General features: G+C 41.6%; 4 non-coding genes and 1 pseudogene across 4 annotated transcripts; 4 read left to right on the top strand and 1 right to left on the bottom strand.

Moving 5' to 3' along the window:
- Positions 1 to 1,504: 1,504 nt before the first annotated feature.
- Positions 1,505 to 1,576, top strand: trnah-gug (transfer RNA histidin (anticodon GUG)). The gene has a single exon. It is a non-coding gene; the product is annotated as a tRNA-His (tRNA).
- A 3,035-nt stretch (positions 1,577 to 4,611) lies between these two features.
- LOC116674928 (uncharacterized) lies at positions 4,612 to 4,732 on the top strand (annotated as a pseudogene).
- A 1,057-nt stretch (positions 4,733 to 5,789) lies between these two features.
- On the top strand, positions 5,790 to 5,862 carry trnav-cac (transfer RNA valine (anticodon CAC)). Its single transcript has one exon. It is a non-coding gene; the product is annotated as a tRNA-Val (tRNA).
- A 1,941-nt stretch (positions 5,863 to 7,803) lies between these two features.
- trnad-guc (transfer RNA aspartic acid (anticodon GUC)) lies at positions 7,804 to 7,875 on the bottom strand. The gene has a single exon. It is a non-coding gene; the product is annotated as a tRNA-Asp (tRNA).
- A 241-nt stretch (positions 7,876 to 8,116) lies between these two features.
- On the top strand, positions 8,117 to 8,189 carry trnav-cac (transfer RNA valine (anticodon CAC)). The gene has a single exon. It is a non-coding gene; the product is annotated as a tRNA-Val (tRNA).
- The last annotated feature ends 6,434 nt before the right edge of the window (positions 8,190 to 14,623 follow it).

Here is a 14,623-nt window from a genome sequence, read left to right as displayed (position 1 = left end):
TTTGGTGCTACTCTGCGTGCAATTTCTCTTTCCTCCAGGTCGTTTCCAGCACTGCCACCACGTCATCTGGCAGTTTGATTGACACCTCTGCAATAAAAACCACCATCCCTCTTGCTGCACCTCAATCAAACCTTGCTGCGGCCTCTGTCAGTCCCACTGTCTCCCATTCTGCGTCCAATCCTAAAACCGTAAGGACAATCTCCCCTTTCTCTCTTCTGCATTTGATACCATCGACCATCTTATCTTATTATAGAGATTGGAACATTTAATTGGCATTAAAGGAACTGCCCTAAGCTGGTTTAAGTCTTATTTATCAAATCGATCTCAATTTGTGGTCCAAGATTGTTGAGCTCAAACGGCTCACACATTATGATTGCAGCCTTCACAGGAAGAAACAATTAGTCAGAAAGAAATAGCAACACTATAATCAGCCTGCCCTGCAGGGAAAGCACACCAGCTTACAAATTACCACATTGTCTAGCTAGCAAACTAGGTATTTACACTGTTTTCAAAGAGCAAGTTTGTTTTACTTCGGTTGCTAAGCAACCCAGCGGCGGTATCATGCAGTAAATACCTTTAACTGTCTATGGCAAATACAGATGTTTCATAAAAACAGTAAAAACATGCAGGGCTATAACATAACCTTATGTCTGCACTAAATAACCAAAACAGTGGCATTAAGATGGAAATAGACTAGATAGTTCAACTTGATGTCCCTTAAATTCACAGTTTATTTTTGTAACATATTGGTGTATGTATAATTGGAGATTTTTATAAGATGTGCAAAGTCCTGACCGTTCCCTGACCGGGAATTGAACCCGGGCCACGGCGGTGAGAGCGCCTAATCCTAGTCACTAGACCACCAGGGAGTCACATTTATCAAATTTATTTTTGTAGATGTGAGTTTCCTTTGTGGGTAATTTAGCATCTTTCTCATCTTTTCTCTCATTTCCTCTTTTTTCCTCCTTTTTCCTCTTTTTCCTTCTTCCCTACCTCTTTCCCTTTTTCCTCTTCTCCCCCCCCCTTACAGCTTATTGCTCCCCAGCTTTGGCGCAATGGATAAGGCGTCTGATTAGGAATCAGAAGATTCTAGGTTCAACTCCTGGCTAGCTCGTAGTGCTCTTTAGCAACTAAATCCCTTGTTTGTCATTTCCAACTTTACCCCCCAGGACAAACTCTACAAAAATGTACATCTATAAATAGCCAAATGATGAGTAATTATTGTTTCAACATGTGTGTAAGTTCATCTATAGTCATCATAGTGTCAGTCAACTACAGCAATAATCAAGCTCTTGTTGTTGGTTTTCTGTTTTTGCTTGCTAATCATTTTTCCTTGAACATAAAAATTGTCCCTGAAGGACAGAATCAGCAGTGCTAGATAAACCATCCATAAAATGTTCATTTGTTAGTCATTAATCAGGGAAAGCAGGAAAATATTAGTAGAGTTGATATTCAGAGTTCCCACTATGCTTTCACAACAACAAGGCCCTACTGATTCCAAGTGGCCGTGATCGTATAGTGGTTAGTACTCTGCGTTGTGGCTGTAGCATCCCTGGTTCGAATCCGGGTCACGGCAGCTTTGTAAAGCCAGTTCTCTGTTATGCCTCCAAGTTGTTCCATCCTCTGCTTCATTTTACATTGATAGAAACTTCAAAGCAGGGGTGGCCAACTAGTCAAGGAACAGCAAGAGACTTGGTATGTGACAGATGTGTAATCTGTCATGTCCTGCCCTCTGAAGCTCTAGCCAGGCGCCATTCCTCGCCTAAAACAATATGAGTCATTCCAGTAAGTGAAGAGGAAACTCACATCTACAAAGATAAATTTCGTAGACGAGACTCCCTGATGGTCTAGTGGCCAGGATTCGGCGCTCTCACTGCCGTTGCCCGGGTTCAATTCCCAGTCAGGGAATGGTCAGGACTTGAAAGATTCAGGTGTAAGATTTGAAAGAATAAGTTTGTGGACTTGTTTTCGGTTCATTTAGATTTGTCAAATTCTTCCTCATTAGTTTAACGCTAGAACCCCAACGCTTTTAAAGAGTACCATTTCCTTTAAAGCAGACCCCCGACAGCGGATGTATCTTTTTGTCATCATTGATGGGTCATAAACACTTCATCTGCCTCCATCTCAATAACAATTCTTTTCTTTTTTTCAAACAGTAACTTGTAATGGAAAATTACATTTAACCAATGATTTTCATATTAATTATTCATAATAAGATCTCAAATGTTCCTCAGAGTATATGACTTCTGTATCTGTCATCTGTGTGTTTCTCCTTGTAGGAGACAACTGGATTTGTTATGACTCCACACCATTTCCTTGAAGAATAGATGACGTGGAAACTGACAGAAACAGTTGTCTAAAGCTGTGTTTATCATAGTTGATCCTAGTTCGAGACCATAGCCTATCCAAGAGACAAGATGTCCTTTTTCAGCTAAGATAGAATGACCGGTCAAGAAACTTGACACAAGGAGTGGCAGATTCAGAAAAATGTAAGAGCTCCAACTGTCTGCCTGAGGTCCACTTTCAGATTAAACCGTTTTCCAAACAAGGGATGTTTTTCTCCTCTAGGGGCACTAGATATAAAGAAGTGTATTACTGATTGTATTCACACAGAAATGTGGTCACTCTGTAACTTTGTGCATTGTGAGAGCTGTTCTTGTCATCTGATTGTTTTTCTTGAGAAAACAATTAAACCTTTTCACCGAATACGTAGACCTTTAATTCAGTTTGCAGCCTGTCTTTATTTTGTTTCAACAAGGTCTCTTCTCCAATCCAAAATTCCTCCTTTGCTGTACAAGAAACTTCCACAACAAACTTGGTGTTGTCGGCAGGATTTCAAGGAGGGATCAGATCGGGACTTGCTGGTGACTGATGAGGGCATGCATCCAGGGATCTGATGGTCACCTGCCTCTAAACCTCGCCAAACATCTTTGAGTTACAGAGGGTCAGAAACCACGGAGAGCTCTGATGATTCAACTCTGAAATCCAAATGACAAGGAAGCAATTTCAAACAGCGGGGGTAAGTTAAAGTTTCAATTCTGTCAGATAAATTATTTAAATTGGACATTGAGACGGTTTGTGAGACAAATATTGACTGTGATTTAACTGAGGGATTCGGTGAAAGTTATCTTTTGTTTTGTACAAAACAGTTGAAAAGAGAAGCTAGTTTTTTTCCCAATTCTTTTGGTCACACTTGGCACTATTTCACAACTTTTGTCTGTAATTCTCTATTCTGTCGGGGCTTAACTCTATCTCCCCCACCTCTTCTTTTTTTTTCTTGTTATGTATGACAAGAAGTATTATGCTTTTGGGTCGTCTGTCCATCTCTACATCAAAATCATTTATTCTTTATGGATCCCTGAAGGGAAACTCTGGAAAAGAGTACTCCTTCGAGCCAGAGTTGAACCAGCGACCTAAGGATTTCAGCGTTATGCCACTACAGTCCTCCGCTCTACCAACTGAGCTATCGAAGGGCATCCATCTATATGAATGCACTTCCCATTGTTGTGAATGTGATAACACAGGACCCGCTGGAGGGACTTTTTGAATCATTAGGGGCTGTAGCTCAGTGATAGGGCGCACTTTCAGTCTCAATGCCCAGATGTATTACAAGATTTGAAGTGAACTTTACATAGCACAGTGATGGTGGTATAGTGGTGAGAATAGCTGCCTTCCAAGCAGTAGACTTGGGTTTGATTCACAGCCATCGCAGTAGCTTTCTTTGAGTTGTGTTACTTGATTTTTTTTTTTACAAGAAGTCAACAGAAAGGTTACTTGCCCAACCTGGTTTGATAAAATCTGTCTGAGCTGCATGATTATGGCCAAAATGATAAGGACAATTACTTTGATCAATATGGAGACCACAATTAATTATCACAATTATTTGCTGATGTTCTACTCCAAAGTGCTGGAAAGGAAGGTTTCACTATTTGTTGAACCTCAGGTTAACAAGGAACAATCTCAGCAAGGTGATTGATGGATGATTCTAGTTACTCCACACAACAAGCACTTAAAATGCATATGTTTTACAGTTTCTATTTTACTGTATTTATGTACTTGTATTGTAGTATAGTATATTTACTGTACTACACTGAGCACTGTAGTTTCTTTTTTTACAGATGAAATAATCTCAACATGCCATTAAGTTCACTCTTCAGCAGGTGGAGACAAAGAACAGGAAATAGCAGAGAATGGTTTCGATCCATTACCTCAGGGTTATGGACCCAGCACACTTCCGCTGCGCCACTCTGCTCTGCTAGTATCAATCAGGGGCTGGAAAATCTGTGATTGACATTTTGAGGGGAGATTTGGGAACCAGTGGCAACCAAGGTTCCAACATCTTACGGCTTGTAAAGTTAAACATTTGGTAGACCTTGCAACTATCTTTTATGTGAGCTCCCTGATTAATCACACATTGATTATTCACATGTAACACTTGTGATTGGCTGGTGTTTTAAAAAAAAGGGCATTGTGAGTACAGATATAAACATCTGTAAGGAGTCTACCAAGTAGCCTCTTATCATTTTAGTTTGTACACCCAGTGAGGCTTACCGCGATGGTTTGGACTGGGTCCACTAGGGTTTTCTGCTGCTCTCGAGCAGACGGCTGTACTCACTCTGGTTTCTCTTCGTAACACACAAATCTTTTGCCTTTTACTAAAGACTTCCTTGGAGGGGAACGCCCGGTTTTTGGTGAGCTTTGCTGTTTGGTCGAGACTTTTGTACTAGCTTTTGCTTACCTTTCCTTTTACCCATCAGCTCTGTTTTATCCCACCCAGAAAAGAGATTTTAGACCTGGAACGGGCCATCTTTTATTTCCTATTGAGGTCCAAGTGGGAACGAGTGCAAAGAAGAGTGATGTAGAAGCCATAGGAGAAAGGAGGGAAAGGAGTGTCGGACCTGTTATTGTTTTTAGGAGAAGATTTACAGCTATACACATAACATCAGCCACGGCCCCATCCAGAAATCCTAAGACTGCAGCTACGGCACGGTTCTGGATGGGATCATACCTCAGAAGATTGAAGACCTTACCCTCTGATCTTGTGGTACCTGGGTCTTTTACCCTGCAATCAACCTATGCTTTTATCCAGGTGTTTTTAAAAACTTTTTCACGTTGAGAATAAGAAGTGTATGTTTTAACAAATCGTTGCTCTCTCATTTCAGTTGTGCAGGAGCGGGAACCAGTGAGTCCAGTGCGTGGGCGGGCTTTGGTGAGCCTTCAACTGTTTACATAAAAGGAAGTCTAAGTTGCCCATACTTGACACTCTCCCTCTCCTGATGCAACTTGAGACGTGTTGTTCATGTCCAGGAGTCGTGCACATTGCTCGACAGTATTCCCATTTAGGATCAGGATTTCTCCTCCCATGCTGAACACAGCCTGAGCCAAGGACCGCTTTCCCTTCATGAGTAGTCCAACGCGTTTGCTTGGACTTCCTCGAGGCCTAAGCTGGTAGAAAAATCTCCCCGTCGGGGAATCAAACCCCGATGTTCAGCGTGACAGGCGGAGATACTGTCCATTATACTAACGAGGAAAGCCCAACCTCTATTTTTGGCACATCAATCCACAGGTGCCGCTATTCCAGCATTCATGACACAATGAATACATGTAGATATATTAAGGGTTATACATATTTGCTGTCACTCAAATCCATGACAAAGCATCTGTGACTGAATCCAGTTTAAAATCTCTATGTGTCAAAAATGAATATGTCTAACAGCATTTTACAAATTTACAGTAAAATATGAATGGTGCATTTCCCCAAGAACATGCCAAAAAATCATTTTTCATCAGTTTTCGTAGTGTAGTGGTTATCATGTTCGCCTCACATGTGAAAGGTCCCCTGTTTGAAACAGGGTGGAAAAACAATTCTTTATTCATGTTGACTTCGCACATTTAAACTCTGCTGAGTTGAACTCTAAATAACCTACACGGAAAAATATTCCCAACGTGAAATCGTGGCCAGGCCTACCAAAGTTTCCATAGTGCAGTAGTCATCACATTCAGAGATTCAGGAGTATCCTGTCTAAAATTGATCGAGAAAAACTAGTCCACGCGTTTGTTACTTCTAAGCTGGATTACTCCAGTTCTTTATTATCAGGCTGCTCGAAAAAGTCCATAAAGACTCTTCAGCTGATCCCGAATGCTGCAGCACGTGTTCTGATAGGAACCAGGAAAAGAGATCACATCTCTTCTGGTTTAGCTTCTCTTCATTGGCTTCCTGTAAAATCCAGAATAGAATTTAAAATCCTTCTTCTCACCTACAAAGCTCTTCATGTTCAAGCACCATCTTATCTTAAAGAGCTCATTGTACCTTATTACCCCACCAGAGCACTGCACTCCCAGAATGCAATGTTAGTTGTGGTTCCTAAAGTCTCCAAAAGTAGAATGAGAGCCAGAGTGTTCAGCTATCAAGCTCCTCACCTGTGGAACCAGGTTCCCGTTTGGGTTCAGGAGGCAGACACCATCTCCACATTTAAGAGTAGGCTTGAGACTTTCCTCTTTGATGAAGCTTATAGTTAGTGCTGGCTCAGTTTTTCCTTGCCTCTTTCGCCTAGTGCTTGCTCTTGGTGGGAATTTTTCGGGTTTCTGCAAATAACATCACAGAAGATGGTCTGGACCTGCTCTTTTATGAAAAGCGCAATGAGATAAGTGTTGTTGTGATTGGCGCTATATAAATAAAAATTGAATTGAATTAAATTACCGAACCTCAACTTCCTAGCCTCATAGTTGATGTTTTACATTCTTGGATCCGTCTTAGGTTCCTGCTGTCTGCCTACGTTCCTGGATCTGAGGTAGGTGATCATATTGTCACTGAAACATATCTTTGATAGCAGGATCATTTTCAATCTTTTGTAAAACCGTTGTCTTTCTTTGAGTATATCCACTATAATACATTCTTAAAAAATGCATATATTTTGCTATGGTTAGGCCTCTTATCCGAACTACTCTGGCAGATGATACTAGTGTCGATGTAGCCTTGGGAAATAATTAGCAGCTGGTAGATAGATCTCCCCATCGGGAAATAAAACCCCAGTCTTCCGTGTGAGAGGCGGAAGCGACCATCCAAAGTTTCAGTAGTATTGTTGATTTTGTGTTGGAACAAGTTGCACTGTTTGAAATAAGCTTTTGAGATACAAGAACGTCTTCACTTGGGACAGCAATTGACTCCCAACCCGATGGGAGAAATCCTGAACTTTGAGATTTGGAGGGGCTGACTTTGATTACGAATGCTTGACACTGGACTTCAATCTGCCCCAGTGGGTGCTGTAGATCACTGTTTGATGAAGCCAACAGAACAACATAATCTGGAAAGAGCAGAAAAGGAATTATAAGGTGCCCAGACTTGACAGTCCCACCTTCTGCTGCGCCTTGTGAGGTGCGGTTCATGTCCAGTAGATATGCTTTTTCCATCGCGTGACAATAATCCCACTTAGGGTCAGGAGTTCTCCTCCCATACTGAACACAGCCTAAGCCATGGCCCGCATTCCCCCTCATGATTCACCCCAGTGGAAGCTGTAGATCTATGCCTGATAAAGCCAAATGAACCACATAGTCTGCAAAAAGCAAAAACGGAATTCCAAGGTGGCTAGACTTGTCACTCTCCCAACTCCTGCGGCACCTTGTGACGTTTTGTTCATGTCCAGGAGTTGTGCTCTTTCAATCGCTTGAAAATATTCCCATTTAGAATCAGGAGTTCGCCTCCCATGCTGAACACAGCTTGAGCCAAGGCCCACTTTCCCGAGTAGTCCCACGCGTTCACCGGGACTTCCTCGAGGCCTTGCATTGGTTAGCTGGTAGAAAAATCTCCCCGTCGGGGAATCGAACCCCGATCTTCCGCGTGACAGGCGGAGATACTGTCCATTATACTAACTAGGAATGCCCAAGCTTAATATTTGGCACATCAAGAAATAGGTGGCCCTATTCCAAGATTCAGACCACAGTCAATGCATGTAGAAATATTTAGGTTTACTACATATTTGCTATCATTCAAATCCATGACAAAGCATCTGTGACTGAATCTAGTTTAAAATCTCTATTTTGTAGCATTTTGAACATTCGCAGTAAAATAAAAATGGTGCATTTTCCCACAAATATGCCAAATAAATATGTTTTGTCAGTTTCCGTAGTGTAGTGGTTATCACGTTTGCCTCACACGCAAAAGGTCCCCTGTTCGAAACAGGGCGGAAACACATTTCTTTATTTGTATTGACTTTGCACAATCAAACTCTGCGAAGTTAAACTCTCCATAACCTTCACGGAAAAAATCTCCCTGACGTGAAATCGTGGCCAGGCCTGCCGAAGTTTCCCAGTGCAGTAGTCATCACATTCAGAGATTCAGGAATATCCTGTCGAAAATTGATGCAGAAAAAACTAGTCCACGCATTTGTACTTCTAAGCTGGATTACTCCAGTTCTTTATTATCAGGCTGCTTAAAAGAGTCCATAAAGATTCTTCAGCTGATCCAGAATGCTGCAGCACGTGTTCTGATAGGAACCAGGAAAAGAGATCACATCTCTCCTGGTTTGGCTTCTCTGCATTGGCTTCCTGTAAAATCCAGAATAGAATTTAAAATCCTTCTTCTCACCTACAAAGCTCTTCATGTTCAAGCACCATCTTATCTTAATGAAAAAGAAAGTTGATGTGTACATGCATTTATTAAAAAGAAAGTTGATGACATAATGAATGGTGATGATAAATCAAAAAGAAAGTTGATGTGTATATGCATTAATATAAAAGAAAGTTGATGTCATAATGAATTTTGATGAAGACAAAAGAATGGTGATGATATAATAAAAATAAAGTTGATGTGTTTATCAGGGGTGATCCGAGTATCCGGCTGAAACGAGTATCCGGTACGGATAAAGCACTTTTGCCGAGTACAAGTATTATCCGAGTAATATGAGTCAATATCCGTGCTCGGATTGAATAAAACTCCTCAACTGGCCGCGCAGCGTTCTGTGATAATCACAACGCCACCCCCCCCGCCTCAATCACACACACACAGAACATGGAGAAATGCGCTCTCTCTCTCTCTCTCGCTCTCTCCTGCTCCGTCAGTCAATTCGGTCTGCGGATCTGTTCCGTTAACGTTTAGGGTTTCTTCAGCTTCAGGTTTGTTTTTAACTTCGGTTTGTAGTCCTTACATAGTAACCAGTAGATTTCTGGTGAACGTGGGGTTTGTAGTCCTTACATAGTAACCAGTAGATTTCTGGTGAACGTGGGGTTTGTAGTCCTTACATAGTAACCAGTAGATTTCTGGTGAACGTGGGGTTTGTAGTCCTTACATAGTAACCAGTAGATTTCTGGTGAACGTGGGGTTTGTAGTCCTTACATAGTAACCAGTAGATTCTGGTGAACGTGGGGTTTGTAGTCCTTACATAGTAACCAGTAGATTTCTGGTGAACGTGGGTTTCAGACATGCTGCTTGGTTTAAATGCAACTCCCGTGCGTCTCTGCCATCGGAGATTTTTCTTTTACTGTCAGCTGCCCCCGCCCCATCTCTCTCTTTTCTCTCTCTCTCTCTCTCTCTCTCTCTCTGTGTCTCTCTCTTACTCACACACACACACACCCACATACCTGGTGTGGAAATAAAAACAATAAAAAAGAACCAAAAACAAAAAAATCACACTGATCATAAAAAATTTTAAAGTTAAAAAAAGAAAGTTATATTGAGTATGAAAAGTCTTGTTCATTACATTTTACTTCATAATTGCAACCGCATGTGTTGTATTCATTGTTGCAAAACGTTCTGTATATAGTTTGTTTGTTACCATGACAACACCATTGATCTGAAGCTCGATGCTGTCATGTAAATAGTTTTCAAATCAGCAATAAATATAACAATTTCTGATCAACCCACATCAATTGCATGCTTAAAATAAAGCCCCGCCCATTTCAAGACCACCCGACCCACTTCCGGGTTAAGGCAAGGCAAGGCAAGGCAGCTTTATTTGTATAGCACATTTCAGCAACAAGGCAATTCAAAGTGCTTTACACAAAATCAGTTAAACAGATAAAACACAAGTAAAAACAGTTAAAAATCACAAGCATTAAAAACCGGTAAAACACATGAATAGACAGTTAAAAACAAAGAGAAACATAAAACACAAGAATAAAATTTACAGTGCAGCATAAGAAATTTAAAGAAATGATTAGTCATTTAAAGAAAGGCAGCATCAAATAGAAAGGTCTTCAGCCTTGATTTAAAAGAACTGAGAGTAGCAGCGGATCTACAGGTTTCTGGGAGTTTATTCCAGATATGAGGAGCATAGAAACTGAAAGCTGCTTCACCCTGTTTAGTTCTGACTCTGGGGACAGAAAGCAGACCTGTCCCAGATGACCTGAGAGGTCTGGGTGGTTCATAGTGTAGTAGCAGATCAGCAATATATTTTGGACCTAAACCGTTAAGTGATTTATAAACTAGCAAGAGTACTTTGAAATCAATTCTTTGAGACACAGGAAGCCAGTGTAAAGACTTCAGAACTGGAGTGATGTGATCCAGTCTCTTGGTCTTAGTGAGGACTCGAGCAGCAGCGTTCTGAATCAGCTGCAGCTGTCTGATTGATTTTTTAGGGAGACCTGTAAAGACCCCGTTACAGTAGTCAAGTCTACTGAAGATAAAGGCATGGACAAGTTTTCCAAATCCTGTTGACACATAAGTCCTTTAACCCTTGATATATTCTTAAGGTGATAGTAGGCTGACTTTGTAATTGTCTTAATGTGGCTGTTAAAGTTCAGGTCTGAGTCCATGACTACACCAAGATTTCTGGCTTTGTCTGTTGTTTTTAACATTGTTGTTTGAAGCTGAGCGCAGACTTTTAATCGTTCCTCTCTTGCTCCAAAAACAACCACCTCAGTTTTTCCTTCATTAATTTCAGAAAGTTCTGGCACATCCAGCCGTTAATTTGTTCGATGCACTTAGTCAGTTTTGTATTGGACTATAGTCCCCTGGCGATAAGGTTATGTAAATTTGTGTGTCGTCCGCATAACTATGGTAACTTATTTTGTTTTTCTCCATAATCTGAGCCAGTGGAAGCATGTAGATGTTAAACAGAAGAGGCCCCAGAATGGAGCCTTGCGGAACTCCGCACGTCATTTTGTACGCTCAGATGCATAATTACCTATAGACACAAAGTAATCCCTATTCTTTAGGTAGGATTCAAACCAGTTTAGTACTGAGCCAGAAAGGCCAACGCAGTTTTCCAATCGGTCTAGTAGTATATCGTGGTCGACCGTGTCAAATGCAGCACTGAGATCAAGTAATACTAAGATTGAAATTTTGCCATTATCTGTGTTAAGGTGGATGTCATTAAAGACTTTGACAAGAGCCGTTTCAGTGCTGTGGTGTGGTCGGAAACCCGACTGAAAGGTATCAAAACTGTTGCTTAGTGACAAGAAATGGTTGAGTGTTGAAAGACTACTTTTTCAATGATTTTACTTAAAAACGGAAGGTTTGATATTGGCCTATAGTTGCTCATTAGTGACTTGTCTAGGTTGTTCTTTTTTAAGAGTGGCTTGATACTGCAGTTTTCAGGGCCTGTGGAAAGATACCTGAAAGAAGAGATGTGTTCACAATCTGTAGAAGATCAGAAGTCAAACAATTGGAAACATTTTTGAAAAGTCCCGTTGGTAGAACATCAAGGCAACAGGTCGAGGTTTTCAGATGTTGAATAATGTCCTCCAGGTTTGTATGGTTGATCGTGTGAAATTCTGTCATATTGGAACTATTTTTGCTTGAACACTGTGACAACACATATCCTGGACTTGATATGGAGGCACTGACTGTTTGTCTAATGTTTGGATTTTGTCTTTGAAGAAGGAGGCAAAGTCATTGCAGGCCTTGGTAGATAAAAGTTCAGATGCTACTGGTACTGGAGGGTTTGTTAACCTATCAACAGTAGCAAACAAAGCACGGGAATTATTATTGTTTCTAGAGATAATATCAGAGAAAAAGGACCTTCTTGCATTCCTCAGTTCCAAATTATAAATGCGAAGTCTCTCTTTATAGGAGTTATAATGGACCAGGAGATTTGTTTTTCGCCACCTTCGTTCAGCTTTCCTACACTCTCTTTTTTCTGTTCTCACCAGTAGGACATTTCTCCATGAGATCTTTTCTTACCAGATACAACTTTGACCTTAGTGGGAGCAATGGCATCAATAACATTTGTGATTTTACAGTTGAAATTATCTACAAGCTCACTGACTGATAGCCCAGAGAGGCTGGTGTGGAGGAGAAAAGCTGTAATAAATGTGTCACTGGTGTTTTCAGTGATATACCGTTTTCTGATTATCTTTGTTTGGACACTTTTGGGCACAGAGATAGTGCCGTTAAAGAAAACACAGGAATGATCTGAGAGAGCAACGTCAGTCACCACAACCTTGGAAATGTTCAGACCTTTGGAGACAATCAAGTCCAGAGTGTGCCCCTTATTGTGGGTGGGCTCCGTCACATGCTGAGTCAGTCCATAGTTCTCAAAACACAACACAGCTCTTTTGTCCCCCTGTCCTGGGGGCTGTCAACATGAATGTTAAAATCACCCGCAATGATTACACAATCAAAGTTAATGCAGATAATAGACAGCAGTTCAGTGAAGTCATCAATGAAGGTTGCACAATATTTAGGTGGCCTGTAGATATTTAGAAACATCGCTTGAGGGGAAGATCTTAATTGAAGAGCACATATTCAAAAGAAACAAAATTTCCATAACATATTTGCGTACAGTGGAATGAGTCATTAAACAAAATGGCGACTCCACCTCCTTTCTTATTCACTCTATTCTCACTCATAAAACTGAAGTTAGGGGGAGCTGACTCGATGAGAACAGCAGCGCTGTTATTATGGTCTAACCAGGTTTCAGTTAAAACATAAAATCTAGATTGTGCTTAGTAATAAAATCATTGATTAAAAATGATTTTCCTGCCAAAGACCTGACGTTTAGTAAGGCTAGTGTTAGTGTGTTTTTTTTTGGGACAGGCTGTAGCTGACGAGGAATGGATGCTAAATTTGCTAAGTTTGCAGTTAAGTGCTTATTCACCATTCTTTTCCTATTACCTATCACAACAGAAATTGAGGAAGAATTGAATCCACAGGGCCCGGCTTGTCTTGAAAAGAGTCATTAGTATCACTAGTCCTGCAGCCAAGGCCCGGCACATATCAGATAGTGCTTGCCAGATTTGCACACAAGCGTCCTTATCAGTCTGGGGGGAAGGAGTTTTCTGACATCCTGGTAGTGGTGCTTGGCGTTTTACTTTTGCCCGGGGTTGAGCCATGGGGGTAGGAAGGGGTGCATAATTGATGGGGGAAATAAGGGAAAGGGTGTGTGGAGACATCAGTAGAGACAGCGATGAATCCTCAGAAGGTTCGGGGTGGGAAGGTTGAGGGGTGCTGGACGGGTGAAGAGGGGAGTGGAGGTTTCGTGTCTCTGCTCTCTGGTCTCCCATGGTCAAATCTTTGCACAGGCGGGGGCTGTGCTGGATCACTGCCGCACTTTGTTGTGTCTTCCTTTTGTTTTGTGACCTTGGCAGAGGGAGCAGATGTGTAGCGCAGAAAGTAAAGCAGATTAGAGGTGAACAGCTTTACTCCTGGCTTGTTAAGGGAAAGTCTATCTGCTTTAAAAAGATGTCTGCGCTCCAGAAATGTTTAAATTGTCAATGAACTTCAGAGAGTGGACGGTACATTCAGTTGAAAGCCATTTGTTTAGTCCCAACAGTCGGCTGAATCTCTCATCTCCTCTTCTGACTGACGGTATAGGACCACTGATAAACACATTTGCGCTTAGGGGGGTGACTGTGTCAAGCAGTTCCCTAAAGTCCAGTTTCAGCAATTCAGACTGTTGCTTTACAACATCATTTGACCCTATATGCAGAATAATGTTCTTCACAGTTGGGTGTGCTGCCACGATATCTGGGATTTTTTGGGTCAAGTCAGACACCATGTCTTGGGAAAACATAGTATTTTGGTGTTTTTACTGTTTTTTAAATCTTTTACAGCAGAGTCACCCACAATCAGGGTTTGAGGCCCAGTTGTTAGCTTTTTACTTTTTGAATTGCTCTCAGTCCTTACCCTGCTGTGTGGTGATGAGACGCAGTCCCGGTCATCAGATGACTGTCCAGCGTCTTGCAGCAGAGGAGCAAATCTGTTATCCAGTTGCACACCAGGTTGTTGGGGGGGCATTTTGTTGCTTATTTTCCCTTTTGCAGCTGTCCACGGCTGTGTCCTACTAGGTACAGGGGTTGAAGAGGCGCTCTGCCCAGATGATAATGCAGGCCAGCGGTCATATCACAAATCTCAGGGCGCTGTGCCCGGCCCGTTAGTCGTCCTCCCATTTCCCAGGAAAATGATTTACTCTTAGGCTTCGCACCAGACAAGTTCCAGGGAGGACCGCCACTTGTTGATTTATTACCAGTTCCACCCTCCTGTTCTTTGTAGTCTTGTTGGTGCTAATTAGCCGTGTGTTAGCATACTTCTGTCCATTGTTATGGGTCCATGGTAAAGTGGTGTCATTTCCACAAGATCCGTTAACTTCCACGTTCACTTATAGAAGGTGAACCTTGGTTTCCAGAAGTGCAATCTTCTGAAGGAGTTTGTAGTAGTCTTCTACGGAGAAAGGAGGCATCTTGCTGC

Source organism: Etheostoma spectabile, unplaced genomic scaffold (genome assembly GCF_008692095.1).
Source record: "Etheostoma spectabile isolate EspeVRDwgs_2016 unplaced genomic scaffold, UIUC_Espe_1.0 scaffold00001291, whole genome shotgun sequence".
Lineage (NCBI taxonomy): Eukaryota > Metazoa > Chordata > Actinopteri > Perciformes > Percidae > Etheostoma > Etheostoma spectabile.
This window is presented reverse-complemented; position numbering and strand designations above follow the sequence as displayed.